At 33.0% G+C, this 15,242-nt stretch overlaps 1 protein-coding gene across 3 annotated transcripts in view; it reads right to left on the bottom strand.

The window, feature by feature from the left end:
• Positions 1-15,242, bottom strand: part of Agbl4 (ATP/GTP binding protein like 4) — a 1,180,502-nt gene that overhangs the window by 999,409 nt on the left and 165,851 nt on the right. The window lies entirely within an intron of this gene.

The raw sequence follows: 15,242 nt of genomic DNA, 5'->3' as shown, positions 1-15,242 counted from the left end.
TTGTGCAACAAACAAGATTGGATTATGAAGACTGTATGTCCCAAAAAACTGAGGAATGAATCATATAATACAGTTTCTTAGTTAGAAAAAAAAACATTAGAGTAGAATAAAACTTCTTCTAGTATGTTGAACCTTGTTCATTTTCACAACTAATCAAGACCAAAGACTTGCCTATTAATTGTCTTTCCTTGTATTCATAATCCTCAAGGAGATTCTTTATATAAAATTGGTTCTTTGAATTTTTATTATTGAACTGTCTATTAAGACAATTTTTAAAGAAAGGGTATTTATTACACAATGAGAATAAATTGAGGGCAAATTATTTAGGTTAGTTTTACATTTTCTGAGTGACCATGAAAAATTCATTTAAAATTTTCCATTTTTTTCTCATTATAAACTAAAGATTATTACACTGGAAAGATGGCTCAGTGTATAAAGATGGTTGGTACTGAAGTGGAAAATGCAAATTTAATACCAGGATCCACATAATGAAAGAAGAACCAACTCCTTCAGGAAATTCTCTTGTCATACACCCACCCATGCACACTACACAAAATAAATAAAAAATATAATAATGTAGAAATTACAAAAAAAATGAAATATAAGTATTTGTTCCTATATTAAAGGAAAAATGTAAATTTTAACTTCGGTGCAATTAATAAATAAATTTTAGTAGAAAATTAATATTTCTAGGTTTTAATGTATGATATAGACTGTCTTGAAGGTTAAGTATACCTACCAATCAATTTAAACCTCAAAACAAAATCCATGAATGAGATACTCTTGCTATCTCATTTTACATACAAGAAAAACATGGCATAAATAACTGAAACAACTCCAAAATTATATAATACGTAACTAGCATTCACAAATCATTTGAATACAAATAGCAAATCTCTAACCACTAGTGACCAAACTCTACAACAGTTTACATAACAGACCTGGCATAGGTAACACAGAAATATAAATGGAAGTATATTTTAAATCATTGCACTTGATATATACTCCATTATTAAAACAATTTTGGACAATTGAAAATTTCTTATTCTAAAATGTACATATTAATGTTCATTCCAACATTAAAAGAAGTATATCAGCTGGATAAAATACATGGAAAAAGAAATCTTTAAATTGTTACTATGTACAGAGTTCTTAATAATTATATAACAGTCTCTCTAGAAATGTGAAATTTCAAAATGACTTTCTTCATGTTACTAAATCTTCGCCTTGATCCAATAATGATGAACCTGAAACCCATAAGTACTTAGTGACTATTCAAATGCATACTTTAAAGCATCAGAAAAAGACTTTGAAATAAAGACTTCTGAGTCTATTGTTCTTTCAATACACTGTAACTATATATCCATTTTCCTGAAATACTTCAATTCTGTATCGTATTATGGTTTTATGCAAACATATTTAAAAATATAGTAGCAATATTTTTATTTATTTAAATAAACAACAGGGAAAAGAAGGAAGCAAAATCAAAACCATGAAGGACAAATAGGAAAAAACTAGGATACATATTTTAAGCTCAAATATATTAAATGGCTCAAATGTAAAAGGGTTAAATATTCAAATTTATACCAAACCAGTCACATTATGCAAACTAATTCAGAATCATAAAGAAAATGCTATATGATATTAATATGTTACAGAACATTAAAATTAAGTCAAAATTTTAAAGATAGACTTAGATCATACCTGGTAGACTTTAAAATGATTACTAGAAATGAACAAGGATAACTCATGTTTTAAAAGAGATTAATTCCTCCTATTCACAATCGCCTCAAAAAATAAAATACTTTGGAAAAAAACTTAATCAAAGAATTGAAAGACCTTTGCAATGAAAATTTTGAAACACTGAAGAAATAGATTGAAGTAGACAGTGAAAATAGATCATGCATGCTCATTACAGATCAGCATTATTAATAACAGTGAAAGGAGCTATGCTACAGAGAGGAAGCCACAGAGTCAATTCAAGCCTCCATCAAAAGGAAATCCCTTTAACAAAATCTCACATTTCATAAAGTCCTGAGAATCTAGGAATACAAGGGGCATAGATCAATATAATAAAGGTAATGCAAGGTTATAGCCAATAAATAAGATGATAAAGAAAAACTCAAGGCATCTGCACTAAAATTAGGAACTAGATAATAATGTCCACTCTCTTCACTCCTATTCAAAAATAGAGCAAAATGTCTTAGCTAAGACATTAAGACACAAGGATAACAATAAGGAAAAATATCAAAATACTTCTATTTGAAGATGATACAGTTCTATATATGAAGATGTTAAGGATCTATGTTAAAACTCCTATGTCCTATAAACATGTTGAGTGAAGTAGGAGGATACAAAATTAACACAGAAAATCATTAGCCTTTCTATAAACCACAACAAGCATAGCAAAAAAGAAAGGAAAAGAAATCAGGGAAACAATCCCATATACAATAGCATCAAAATTAAAAATTTGGAATAAATCTAACCAAAGAAGTAAAAGCCTTGGTCAATGAAAGCTTTAAAGCACAAAAATGGAAATTAAGATGATACCAAAAGCTGGAAACCCATCTCATGTACTGGTAAGATTGATATAATGAAAATCCCCACCCTACCTCCTAACCAAAAGCAATCTACAGTTTCAATGAGCACCATCAAAATTCAAATGCATTAGATTTATCACGGAAGTTGAAAATGAAATATCAAAACATAAATTCAGATACAAAAGAACCAAGATGCAATATTAATCATCAACAATAAAAAACAGTTAGATGTATAACCACACATGATTGTAAGTCCTAGTATATAACTACTACAATAAAACAACATGATACAGTCTTAAAAAGAGACCCCTGAATAAAGGAATAGAATGGAAGATGCAAATATAAGTCCATGCTCCTAAAACTTCCTAAATTTTGGCAAAATGGAGACCAAATATATACAAGAAAAAGGACAGCATCTTCAATAAATGGTGCTGGTAAAGCTAAATAATTACATATAGAACAAAACTATATTCTTGTCTCTTACTCTACAGAAAATTAAACTTCAACTAGATCAATAGTACCAACAAAGGAATGATACCCTGAATCTGTTAGGAGAGGAAAAAAGAATAGTCTTCTACATACAGGTACAGGGAAGGAATTTATTAACAGAACACATACTGTACAGGCATTAAAACCAATAATTGACAAATGAGATCACATTCTTCTTATCTCAAGTATAAGAAGACAGAAAGTTCATCCCGGGGGGTTGAGGGGGAGAAAGAGTGGTAGGCAAGGGAATTGGTCAACATCCAGTAACATAAGGCATCCTGCAAAATGAAGCTGAAAAGAAAGATTAAGGTAAAGAAATGGGGAGAATCTACAAGATTATTTTAATGTAACATTTAATACTCAAACTTCACAAAAATGTAGTGGTACTAATAATATAAAATGGAAAACCCAAAACCTGGAGATGGAAATAGCAATAATAAATATCAATATAATGAAATAGGTAAAACAAAATTAATAAAAACTTTTATGAAGCAGTGAGAGGAAAGGGCTAATTACAGAGATCGAATCTACAGGTATTTGAAAAGGAGAGATTCTTCTTCCCAACTAATACTTTTATTAAAATCTTTGATCCATTGTCAGTAGGAATAAAAGGTAAGCCAGCATTCTGGTGCTCAGGCTCTTAGAATCTTTCTGCCCCTCACCCCCTTTTGAGATTGTTCCCCAAATCTTAAGGGTATATTGTAGATATGTCTATAGGGCTGAATTGTCATTAACAATTGTCAAAACAGAAATAGAAATTTTAAAAACTCCTTTTAGAATTTGAAGGGTAGCTGATTATTTGGCAGATTTAAACTATCAGAGATAAGTTTGCTTATAACCAAGTGAAAATTAGCCCTTACTAATTTTTATTTACAAGGCCTGCAGAAGACCTGTAGGCAGCAGGGTTATATATAGGTAGAGAGCTTGGAAATCAAGGCTTTCCTTTGAAATATTTCTAGTAAATAGCCTCAAGAGATTTCAGCAAGACAGTGAATGAAAATTCTAGGATAGGAGTATTTATTTGGTATCATTCTTATTTTGAAGAAGTTTAATGTTCATAATTTTGTACATATCATAACTTCAAATAAATTTCACTTCACATGAAACCTAAAAATTGTTGATTGTTTCAGCCACAGACTTCCTTGGCATTGAGATACAGAGATATCTGGTAGTGTAACTCCTAAAGTGTATGCTTGTTTCCATTTCTACAGAAATTGATGCTCTAAGTAAACTAACAAAGTGATTTCCTTGAAATACATACTGGGTGATAATAATCAATAAACACTGAATACAGGATGAATAATTGATGTTCTAGAACTAATTATGGAATGACTAAAATTATGAGATGAAGGGTTAATGCCATTTTAAAATAAATCTTCCTTAAAACTCAAAATTATCTACATAAAATATTTGTTTGTGTATGCACTATTGATTAGAATGTTCTGAACACCTGTTTTTATCAGTGATAACCTTTGTGACCTTGAGCCTACTCTACCTGAAAAGATTCTCACATCACTTTCTATTCCTTTTCAAATAACCTTCTCTTGCTGGCTATGTACAGCAAACATGGAAATGTTCTTCATTACTCTTGGTGCTAATCCCATCAACCTCCATTCCTTCGGGATGTTTCAAATTACATTGAGATGCCTTTCTTGATCTTTCCACCACCAAAAGTATATAATGCCAAATAATCCTCCAACAAAAGTCTAAGGTCTGCCTCTAGATATCTGTGTAACTTTATGTATCATTCAATCTTATATTTTTATACAGTTTTATTTGTATATTCTTCAAACATTTATTTTTATTATTTTCTTGGCACATTTATGCAAGGATTGTTCCATAGTAAGAGCCCCCTTAGGTGTTATGTCTGGTCAGTAAAGGCTTGCTCACTACTACTTCTCCCAAATATGACTCTCAGAATTAGCCTCTCCACTATGCCCTCACATTGCTTTTGTTGTTCTTTGATTAAAAGATGGCCATCATGTGACAAGGGGATTGAAGACTGCACCAATAAGTTTGAAAGCACAATGTCTTTGCTAAACTGCTCCTTGAGATGTGGAATTCTGAAAAGGTTGATTAAATTCTATGAAATGTTGCTTCCTTTTTACTGAGAAAACCATGTGTACATGGTTTTCTATACTTATAAACTAGAAGAAACTGAAGAAAGTGAGTAGTCCATTAAGGTCTAAGACTCAGTAAACAATGATTATCAAAAATTGTTTGTAAAAGTAATAAAAAAAATAAATTCCTAGGGTAGGAATGAAGAGGTAAAGAATTGCTGCCCAACAAAGAATAAGGCAATACTTAGTTTACGATTTAGCATTTTTCCCTAGGACTTCAGTACTCTGAGCAATATATATTGCATGGTACAATTTAAGATGCAAATCCCCACGGAATCCAACTGTGAGGGTACTCTCTTTTGTTCTTACTTGTGTGGAGAGTTATCCCATATCTCCATGGATGACAATATTATACATTTCTTATGGAGTGTGTGTGTATTTGTGTTTGTACATGTGTATGAATACAGATATGTGTGCAGTGCGTATGTGCTACAGCAGACATGTGGAGATAAGATGACAGCCTCAGGTCTCAGTCTATTCCTTTCATTTTGTTTAAGACAGCAGCATCTCTTTGGCAGTAACATATGCCAGACTACCTGACACATGAGCTTCTAGGCATTCTCCATCTTCTATTTTCCATCTTATAGTTAGAGCACTGGATTACAGATATGTGCTACCATGCCTGATTTTCTGTAGTTTCTGGGTATATGAATTAAGGTCTCTGAACTTCTGTACCAATCACTTTACCCACTGAGCCACTTTTTCAAGCCCTTATAATAAGCATTTATTATGTTATTTTTTATTTTTTAGATCATAATATAAATTCATTATTTCACATTTCCCTTTCCTCTTTCTAAACATTCCAATATACCCCTCCTTGCTCTCTTTAAATTCATGGCCTCTTGTTTTTCATTAATCATTGTTTTATATATATATATATATATATATATATATATATATATATATGTATATATCATACACATACATACTCCTAAATAAATATACGCACCCTTATCAATCTATATAATATTACTTATATAAATGTTTTCAAGGTTGACCATTTGGAATAGGATAACCAATTAGTGGGTCCACCCTCCTGTCATCATTATTTAGTTGCCTAGTTCTGTGTGTGCGGCTGAGACCTTATGGACTTTCCCTCATCCACTTTAGAACTTCTATTGCTATTTTTCTTATTCAGATCATGCTAAGACATTTTATTGGCATAGCATCTGACATTCCTAGAAGACATAATTTCACAGGAACTTCTTTTACCCTATGGCTCTTCAAATCATTCCGTTCACTCTTTATCAATAATTCCTAAGCCGTATGTGAGAGTTGTTTTGTAGTTGTATCTGTATAACATACAACTGTCATAAACTAAAATAACTAAACCAGCATAATCTCTAAGTATATTCTATTTGTCTTTGTACCCACAGAAAAAGTATAGTCCTAACTCCTAACGAAGAAACTTCTCTTTGAAACAGATGGAGGTTAACACACACACACACACACACACACACACACACACACACACATATATAATACACGCATACATTACATACAACTAATAATAATGTGTCATGTGAAGCTCAACACCAGCAGAAACATATATAAGCATTTATTTTTAAAATCTTGCACATGGTGGGTTTATGGTTTCATATAAGCAACTCTGATTTAGTCTATAGGGAGTCAGGCTGGTCTTTATAACAAAGCTGAATCAAGATATAAACAACTTTCCCTCATATACCATCCTTTCACAATGCATAATAAAACAAACAAACAAAAACAAACAAACACAGGCCAAATTACACAAAGCACATTAAAGTATCAATTGAAGCTGTGTCCATTAAATTTCCACTGACCAAATAATGTCGTATAACAAAACTCTGTGGTGTGTGTGTGTGTGTGTGTGTGTGTGTGTGTGTGTAAAGAATATATTTTTTCTGAGTCATCTGCACATTTTATTGAAGTGCTGACAAGGCGATCCCTATTTTAGAAAGAAAAGTAAATACACTACGATATGCCGGTAATAAATCTATGGTTCCAGAAACATATTCTTACATAGTTCATATTCTAGAAGTTAAGGTAGAGACACATATACAGAAATTACCACACATGAAATGTAGTATACTGAGAATGCTGTGAGAATAATTCTATGTTCAGAAACTTGAACTTTATATGGTAATAAATGTTTACCCAATCAATACTGAAATTTAAGGATAAGGAGAGCTTTTTACAAAGGGGAAAATGTTTATAAGATTACACACATATGGACTAAAGCAAAATAATAAAAGTTGAAATACTTGATGGGTCTAGAATATCAACAGTATAAGAAAATGTGCAAGAGGGAAGGTAGGAGGGAAGTCAAATCAGAGTGAACATAAGCCAGGGCTAGCATCTTAAGCTATAGTACTACATATACGTATTAATCATGAAAATGATACACATTTTTAAGATATAAGTGTGATAGAACACAAAGTTGACTGGTCAGGTGGAGCTGGGAACTGTTGAAGAGAATACAAAACTGGAATAGTAAATGAAACAAAGCAATAGAAGTCTACATGAAAAAGGTATTAATAGCTTTCTGAAAAGCAATCTTACATAATTCTAAATGAATGCAGAAGTCAGACAGTTAGATTAAGGAAAAATTGAAGCTCTCAAATGTAAAAGAAAACCCAATTCTAAATACCTCAGGGATGGCATGGGAAGTGAGATTTGCATTCTCTGTCCTTGCTCACTGATATAATTCACTGAATTCCCTCCTAATATAGACTATCTTACACCACATTGAAATTAGATAAATTCACAAAAATGTACAAGTATCAATTTTCTAACTATATGTCCATAAAATAAAGGAAATTACTTCTGTAATAATTTTAATTTATTTTGACAATTTTTCACATGCATGTAATGCAGTCTATATATTTTCCCCTTTCTCATCTCCCTCTCATACTTTCCAGTGACTCTCTTCATTACGAATCCCTTTTCTTTGTTTAGGTCTTTTTGTTTTGTTTTGGACACACTGGATTTAATCAGAATTATCTATTTGATTCTCGGTTCTGAGATATCTGGTGGACCATGGTGGGCTCAACAGTGGGAAGACATCTAAAGAAAATGATTACTATCCTCCAGAATCCATCAGTAGCCAATCCATCAGGGAGGGGCGAGGCTCTCTCTATATACCTCTTCACCATCCATAACTGACTGATGGCAAATGCAGGCTTGTAAAGACATGTTGCAGGAAATCAGAGATGCTATATGGTTATAACTGAAGAATCTATGTTATGCCTAAAAGACTGCATTTTGCCATCCCTCCACCTGACTTTGCTTAGTGATTGATTTTGATTGGTTGATTGATTGATTGATTGATTGATTGAAGTTTTCATTTCTGAGACAGGATCCCACTATGTAGCCTCCTCTGTCATACAATTCACTATGTATATCAGGATGACTTGGAACTCAAAGAGATCAACTGCTTTTGCCTCCTAAGTGCTGGGATTAAAGATGTGCACCCTCACATCTAGTTTCTCCCTATCTTTAAACCATCACTAAGTCATCTCCACCATATATCTACCATATTTCCAAGCCTTAGATGGGTGGTGTAAATGTCCTGCTTAGGGCTAAACACCCACCATTACTTTTACTTGGCACTGTAAGCAACCAAGAAATTTTTAATTCTCTGCCACTTATGGTAAACAAAAGTTTTTCTGAGTGATGATAAATATTGTATTTGCAAATAAGTATAGTCATAAATGCTGAAATAACACAGAAATGAATTCCCTGATAAGGTCTATGGCCTCCCCAGCCACAATACCAAGCTAATTGTACCATACTTGCCATCCCTCCTTGTAAAGTAACCCTCAAATCCAATCAGAGTAGTTAGTTACTACCATAATAGTTGTGACATTATTGAAACCATGTATATATTTTACATGGAGGGTTGGTGTTAGAGCCTGTAGAATTCACAGCCAGTTTGTATTAATTAATAATAATAATTTTAAAGTAAATATCCTTGAGGAAGTTTTTGATTAATTAATGTGGGTAAAATGTCCACCCCATCAATCTAGTGTGTAGGATGCCAGAATTTCACTAATTATTTGTTAATAGTTTTAATGAGAAAAATAGAGTCTTATCTCAGTATGAAAAGCACTGAAATTATTATCCTACTAACCATATCAACTTGAATCAATCAGAGAGAACGGCATTGGTTGAGTGTGACAAGTTGCAAGCTTCAGTGTGATGGGGCTGGGAGTATAGCTCATTAGTAAATGGTTTGCTTAGTGTGTATAAAGACGTGAGTTCAATCTCCAATATTGAGGAATAAAACCACTTCTGGCTTGGTGGCTAGAAGATTAATGGTATAATAACTATAATAGGTGGTTTATGAAAAGAAGAATTATTAAGAAATTTTTAATATGTCATGATTGATATCCATGCATTATTCAAGTGGAAATACTCAATAACCATTACAAAGAAAAAAAACCTTTCAGGAGAGTCATATATACATTCTTACACATACATGTATATGTGTGCATGCATGTGTATGTAAATATTATATATATATATATATATATATATATNTGTGTGTGTGTGTGTGTGTGTGTGTGTGTGTGTGTCCTCCCTACCCACAAAGGAGGTGTCCCAGGGTCTAGTGCTTTTATTTCAGATACAGTAGTAAAATTTGTTTTATTCTTATAAATTCAAATTATTGCTACATTTGTCTCCTCTTTTCACATAAAAGTTGTGAAATGTTGTTTGAAAATATTAAGTGAAAAACTCCAGAATTGAGCAGTCCACGATTTTAAATGATATATCATTTTGAAATTTCATTTATGTAGCTAAAATAAGCTCACCAGATCTGAGAAATATATTTTCTATAGATAAAAACACCTGAGAGTAATAGACCTCAATGAGAAACCTGAAAAGCTGAAATATCTGGGAAAAAAACACAGGCAATATACTACATGAGGCACATGTGGAAAAGGACTTTCTGTATAGGACTCCAGTTGTCCAGGAACTATGGTCAACAATGGACAAACAAGACCTCATTAAACTTAAAACCTTCTCAACAGCAAATAAAACAATCACGCCAGTAAAGAGGAAGCTAGAGTAGCAAAGAATCTTTGCCAACTTATGCATCTGGCAGAGAACTCCTATCAGGGATACACAAATAACACAAAAAACTTACTCAGGAAAACAAGCAACCCAGTTAAAGAAATGGGCTATAGATACGAACACAGAGTTCTCAGAAGGTTGTCAAAAGAAGTATAAAAAGCTAAGAAATGTCTCAAAAAGTGAATAACATCCTTAGTAACTAGGAAATTGCAAAATAAACTATGAGATTTCATTTAACACTAGTAAGCATGGGCAAGATCAAGTAAAAAAAACTGACAACCAATGTGGGTGAGATGGTCTCTTCTGAAAATAAACAGAACAAAACAGGCATTAGAGGGCAGGATTATGGGCAGATTGGAGGGTGAATTTGATGAAGGTATTTCATGGAATTCTCTAAGAACTAAGAAAATATTAAAGGGTTTCTGGAGGTACTTTGGCAGAAATTTGAGTCAACTGGAAAGTTTGAAAATATCTCTTTGAAATACGTGTGATTCACCTTCATTTATGGAAAAGAAGTGATGGAAAACAGTGATGCAGCTTCGATTCACCACCAAGTACATCGACCAACTACTGGACAGTAACCAGTAACATACACTAATAAACCCATGGCACTTTCTACTCTCTAAAGTATCAAAAGCAATGCCTAATAACAGAAGATAGGGTGGAATCCATCTTGGAAACCATAGTCTAAGCCTTCTGAAATTGTAGGTGTCTTATTTAAAATATAAAACTATAAAAGTTCTCATAAGTGGACTTAAAATTCCAATTTCCTATTATCTTTCATTACACTTATTAAAGAAAGGTGATATTTCCTGAAATTCTAAATTTTGCAGTTCAACTATATATTTAAAACAATAGAAAGGTATTAAAAATGTTTCTCATATACAGTGAAATCAAAGCTCACAGTTACTATAATATATTAATAAATAATAAAATATAAGGGTTTATCAATTTCCAAGTAAATTTCAAATTACATAAAAGATTTTCTCTGCCCATGTATATAATACTTTACATCTACTGTCCTATGTATTTGGTTTTCATAAAATATTCAACATGTTGTGACCCAGATGTCAATAAAGATATTTAATAACTGAAGAAGGAAAGTCTATTTGAAAATGGCAGGACTACCCAGAATAACTATCAGCAGCAGCAGCAGCAGCAGCACCACCACCACCACCACCATCACTTTTTGAAGGCTTAGAAAAAAATACAACTCAAGCAATTTGAAGATCTTAAGTCAGACATTATATTTTCCTACAGAGAAATTTTAAAATGCAAACAGACCACTAGGATCTTAGAAAAGCTTTAGGTAATAGGAAAAAGATGTCAAACATTCTTCTAGAAAGCACAGTTGTCTTACACACAACTTACCAGCCTGCTTGCAGTGCCTCCTTAGTAATAGCTATTGGTCCCACAGGTAGTGGACCACCACTACTGTGTAATAAGTTTGCCAGGAATGACACAGGAAACAAATCTGTAACAATGTGGCATTCTCAGACCATAAGCTTTGCAAGAGAGGTTCCTTTTTTGTTTTGTTTTGTTTTGTTTTAGTGAAGAATGTGGCCAGAGAGCCCAAAGGATCAGAGGGACAGGGGAAAGGAAGGTTAGCAATAACTAACAATCTTCCTTTTTTTTTTACCCTTAATAAATAGCCAAATAAATGTCACAAATGATATTGAGTTACCCACATACTCTGGAAATCCGAGGAATTATGTAGCTCACCTTCTATTCTCACCTCAATGGCCATTCCCACAAGCAGATCAACAAAATGCTTGTGTCAAGAAGGATGTTTACAACTTCAAATTAGCCCTTTTAAAAAAAAAAATGACAGAAAGATACAGGCCTACACCTATTGCAGATTAGTGACAAAATGTCAAATGCTTCTCCTAAAAACCTAAGATGTCTCCATGTCATTGGTCACGTGTAGAACTCCAATCTGCTTTTTAATCTGCAGAAAAGCTTAGACTATGATGAAAGAGAGAGGGTGGAGAATTAAGTCTTATCTTAGAGCTGTCAATAAATCTATTGTTAGAGACGCGTGTGAATAGAAAAACCAGAGGCAATCTTTGTCTTTTAAAGAGGTAGTTTTTCAAAGGAGAATTATACAAAGTGCTCTGTTTTCATCAATATGCTGCCAGGTTTTGAAATAGTATTTTTCATTCAAACAATAAAAAATCTTGACAAGTAAGCAACAGAAAATCACTAATACACTCGCAGCTGCAATTCAATCTATACAAAATCTTTAAACAAAAACAACCAAGAAACTGCCTAGCTTAGCAAAATTGTCTCACCATTTGGGACTCAAATCTAAAGATAACTGTGAAATATACAAAACAGAATTTTTATATGTCCACTGAATATTATTCAACAAATGTTTGAATGAAAATTACAAATGAGAAGATACAGAAAAGATCTACATACTAATTTCAAGACCACAAAATCAAGGGAGTATTTTTCCAACTTCACAAATGAAATTAACAAAATGATTCTCAATAATTTTAATTTTGAAAATGTTTAAATAAATACAGAGATAAGTTTTGTCAAAAGACCCAAGTTATAACTCTACCTTAACTAGCAGCAATATATATATATATATATATATATATATATATATATATATATATATCAGCAATATATATATTACTGCTAGTAATATATATATTTAAGGAAGAGTCAAAAGGGAAAAAAAGGCTGTTTCATTTAATCAAGCAATAATTTAAACTCTAATTAAAATAATAGACATGTAAATGAAAAGGGAAGAAGACACAGATGGAATCTTCGTAACAGAGCAGAGATCTCTTAATGAATGATGTTGAGTGTGCTAGTGTCCTCCACTGTCCTCCATAGCTGTCATTCACCCTCTTCTCCCCTGTGTGTTCTAGGGGTTCCCTACCTGCCAAAGATGAAGGAGAGGATGAGTGGGGCTGCCCTGCCTGGTCATAGGGAATGTTCTAATAAAGACAGCATTCTTGTTAAAGTATCTTTGTGTGCATTTACTTTTCTCCATGGTGTCTAATAATCACTTCTCAGTCCTCATCATGCCTGGGAAAGGATATGTTCTCTGTTGTCAGCAGCTTAAGACTAGTAAAACAGCCCATCTTGACCTCCCTGAACTCTATCCCCACCTTTGCAAACAATCCCTTTATGAAATAAACAAAATTACCCACTTTAAAGCAAAACATTTGTTTCCAGCAAGGATCCTGACTGATATGTGAAATTACAACATAGATCACAGGAACCTGGCGAAGCATCATTGCTTTAGCCACTCTGCCAATAGAACAAATTGGATCAGACACATAGAAGCACATAGAAGGTAACTAATAAAGATTGATTAATTAGCATATAAATCTGTACACAACTAAGATTATATAACAAGTTCAAGTTAAATACTATAAATCTCAAACAAGAAAAGATGAGGAGCTATGAAATATACCAATCAGATACCAAAAGTAATTTACTTCTAGAAGTTCCTTGGTAATTGTAAGTATTGGTACTTTAAATGCACTCTAATCAGAATATAATCTTCCATACACTGAAGGTAGATTTAACTGTCAACCTCTAAAACCAATCTTAACTTTGACAAGATAAAAGTGGAAAAACAAAAAACAAAAAACAAAACAGTAACCTGAAAGAAAGATCACGGACATAACTAATGAAATGGAAAATAAACTGGCATTTTTTTGTAAAGATGAAGAGAATTGACAAGAACTTAGCCAGAGTCACAGAAGAAAGAGAGGAAAAATACACTTAGGCATGAAAAGTGGGACAGTGCAATAGATATTAGTGAAATTCAGACCCATTGGAAAATGTTATGAAGCTTGTTCAAAAAAAAAATATCTAAAATGGTGAGAGGGAGGGACTGGGAGGAAAGAAGGGAGGGGAAGCTGCGACTGGCATATAAAGTAGGTAAATAAATGAATGGAAAAAAATCGGTAAACAGAACTAACATATGATCCAACTATCCATTTCCTGAGTGTGGCCAAAGCAAAAGAAATCAGTATATCTAAGTGGTATTTGGACTTTCTTTACTCTGCTTTCATTCATGTATTAAAGGTTAGTCACAGATATGTGGTGCTATAAGACTTGCACTGATTCAAACCCAGACAAGGTCCCAACACAAAAAAGAAGAAGTGAGCATGGAGCCCCAACCCAAACAAAAACCTGTCTGTAATTGATACCCACCTACTTGCGTTAGTTAAAGTTACTATTGCTGTGATGAAACACCATAGCAAAAGTAACTTGGGGAAGAAAGGATTTATTTGGCTTACACTTCCATATCACTGTTCATCATAGAAAGAAGACAGATCAGAAAAATGAACTGGGCAGGAACCTGGAGGCAGGCACTGATGCAGAAGTCATGAAGGGATGCTGCATATTGGTTCGCTCCATATTATGGCTTGCTCAGCCTAATTTCTTATAAAACTCAGGACCACCCACAATAAGCTAGGCCCTGCTACATAAATCACTAAGAACATGCCATATAGGCTTGCCTTACAGCGTGATCTTATGGAGGCATTTTCTCAATTGAGCCTCCTTCCTCTCCAATGACTATAGTTTATGTTAAGTTGACATAAAACTGGCCAACACAACACTGGCAAAGGGGAAATCAATTTATTCAATGGAATATGACTAGGTATTTCAACCACACTTCAATTCAAGAACCATGATTAGCCATAGCTGGCCAACAAAAAACAAATTCAATGTTATTTTTGAAAATTTTTTGTTTCGTTTTCTTTGTGTTGGCAATGTTTTGTCTTATTGGTCTTTTGCTTGCTTGTTCTTATTTTCATTTTTGTGGTTATTCAAAGGTCCCTCAGGTTTTTCCCATTGATTGTTTTTATTTTTGATTTGTCTTGTCTTATTTGTTAAGAGAGAACATACAGTTGGGGAGTTAGAGGGGTGAGAAGAATTTTGAAGGAGCTGTGGAAATTGAAAAATATGATGGAAATATTTCGTATGAAAAAATTTTACTTAGAGAGGGAGTTAGGGAGAGAGATTCCATATATATATATATATATATATATATATATATATATAT

This window comes from Mus pahari, chromosome 6 (genome assembly GCF_900095145.1).
Source record: "Mus pahari chromosome 6, PAHARI_EIJ_v1.1, whole genome shotgun sequence".
Taxonomy (NCBI): domain Eukaryota; kingdom Metazoa; phylum Chordata; class Mammalia; order Rodentia; family Muridae; genus Mus; species Mus pahari.
The sequence above is the reverse complement of the archived record's forward strand: the minus strand, read 5'-3'. Positions and strand labels throughout refer to the sequence as shown.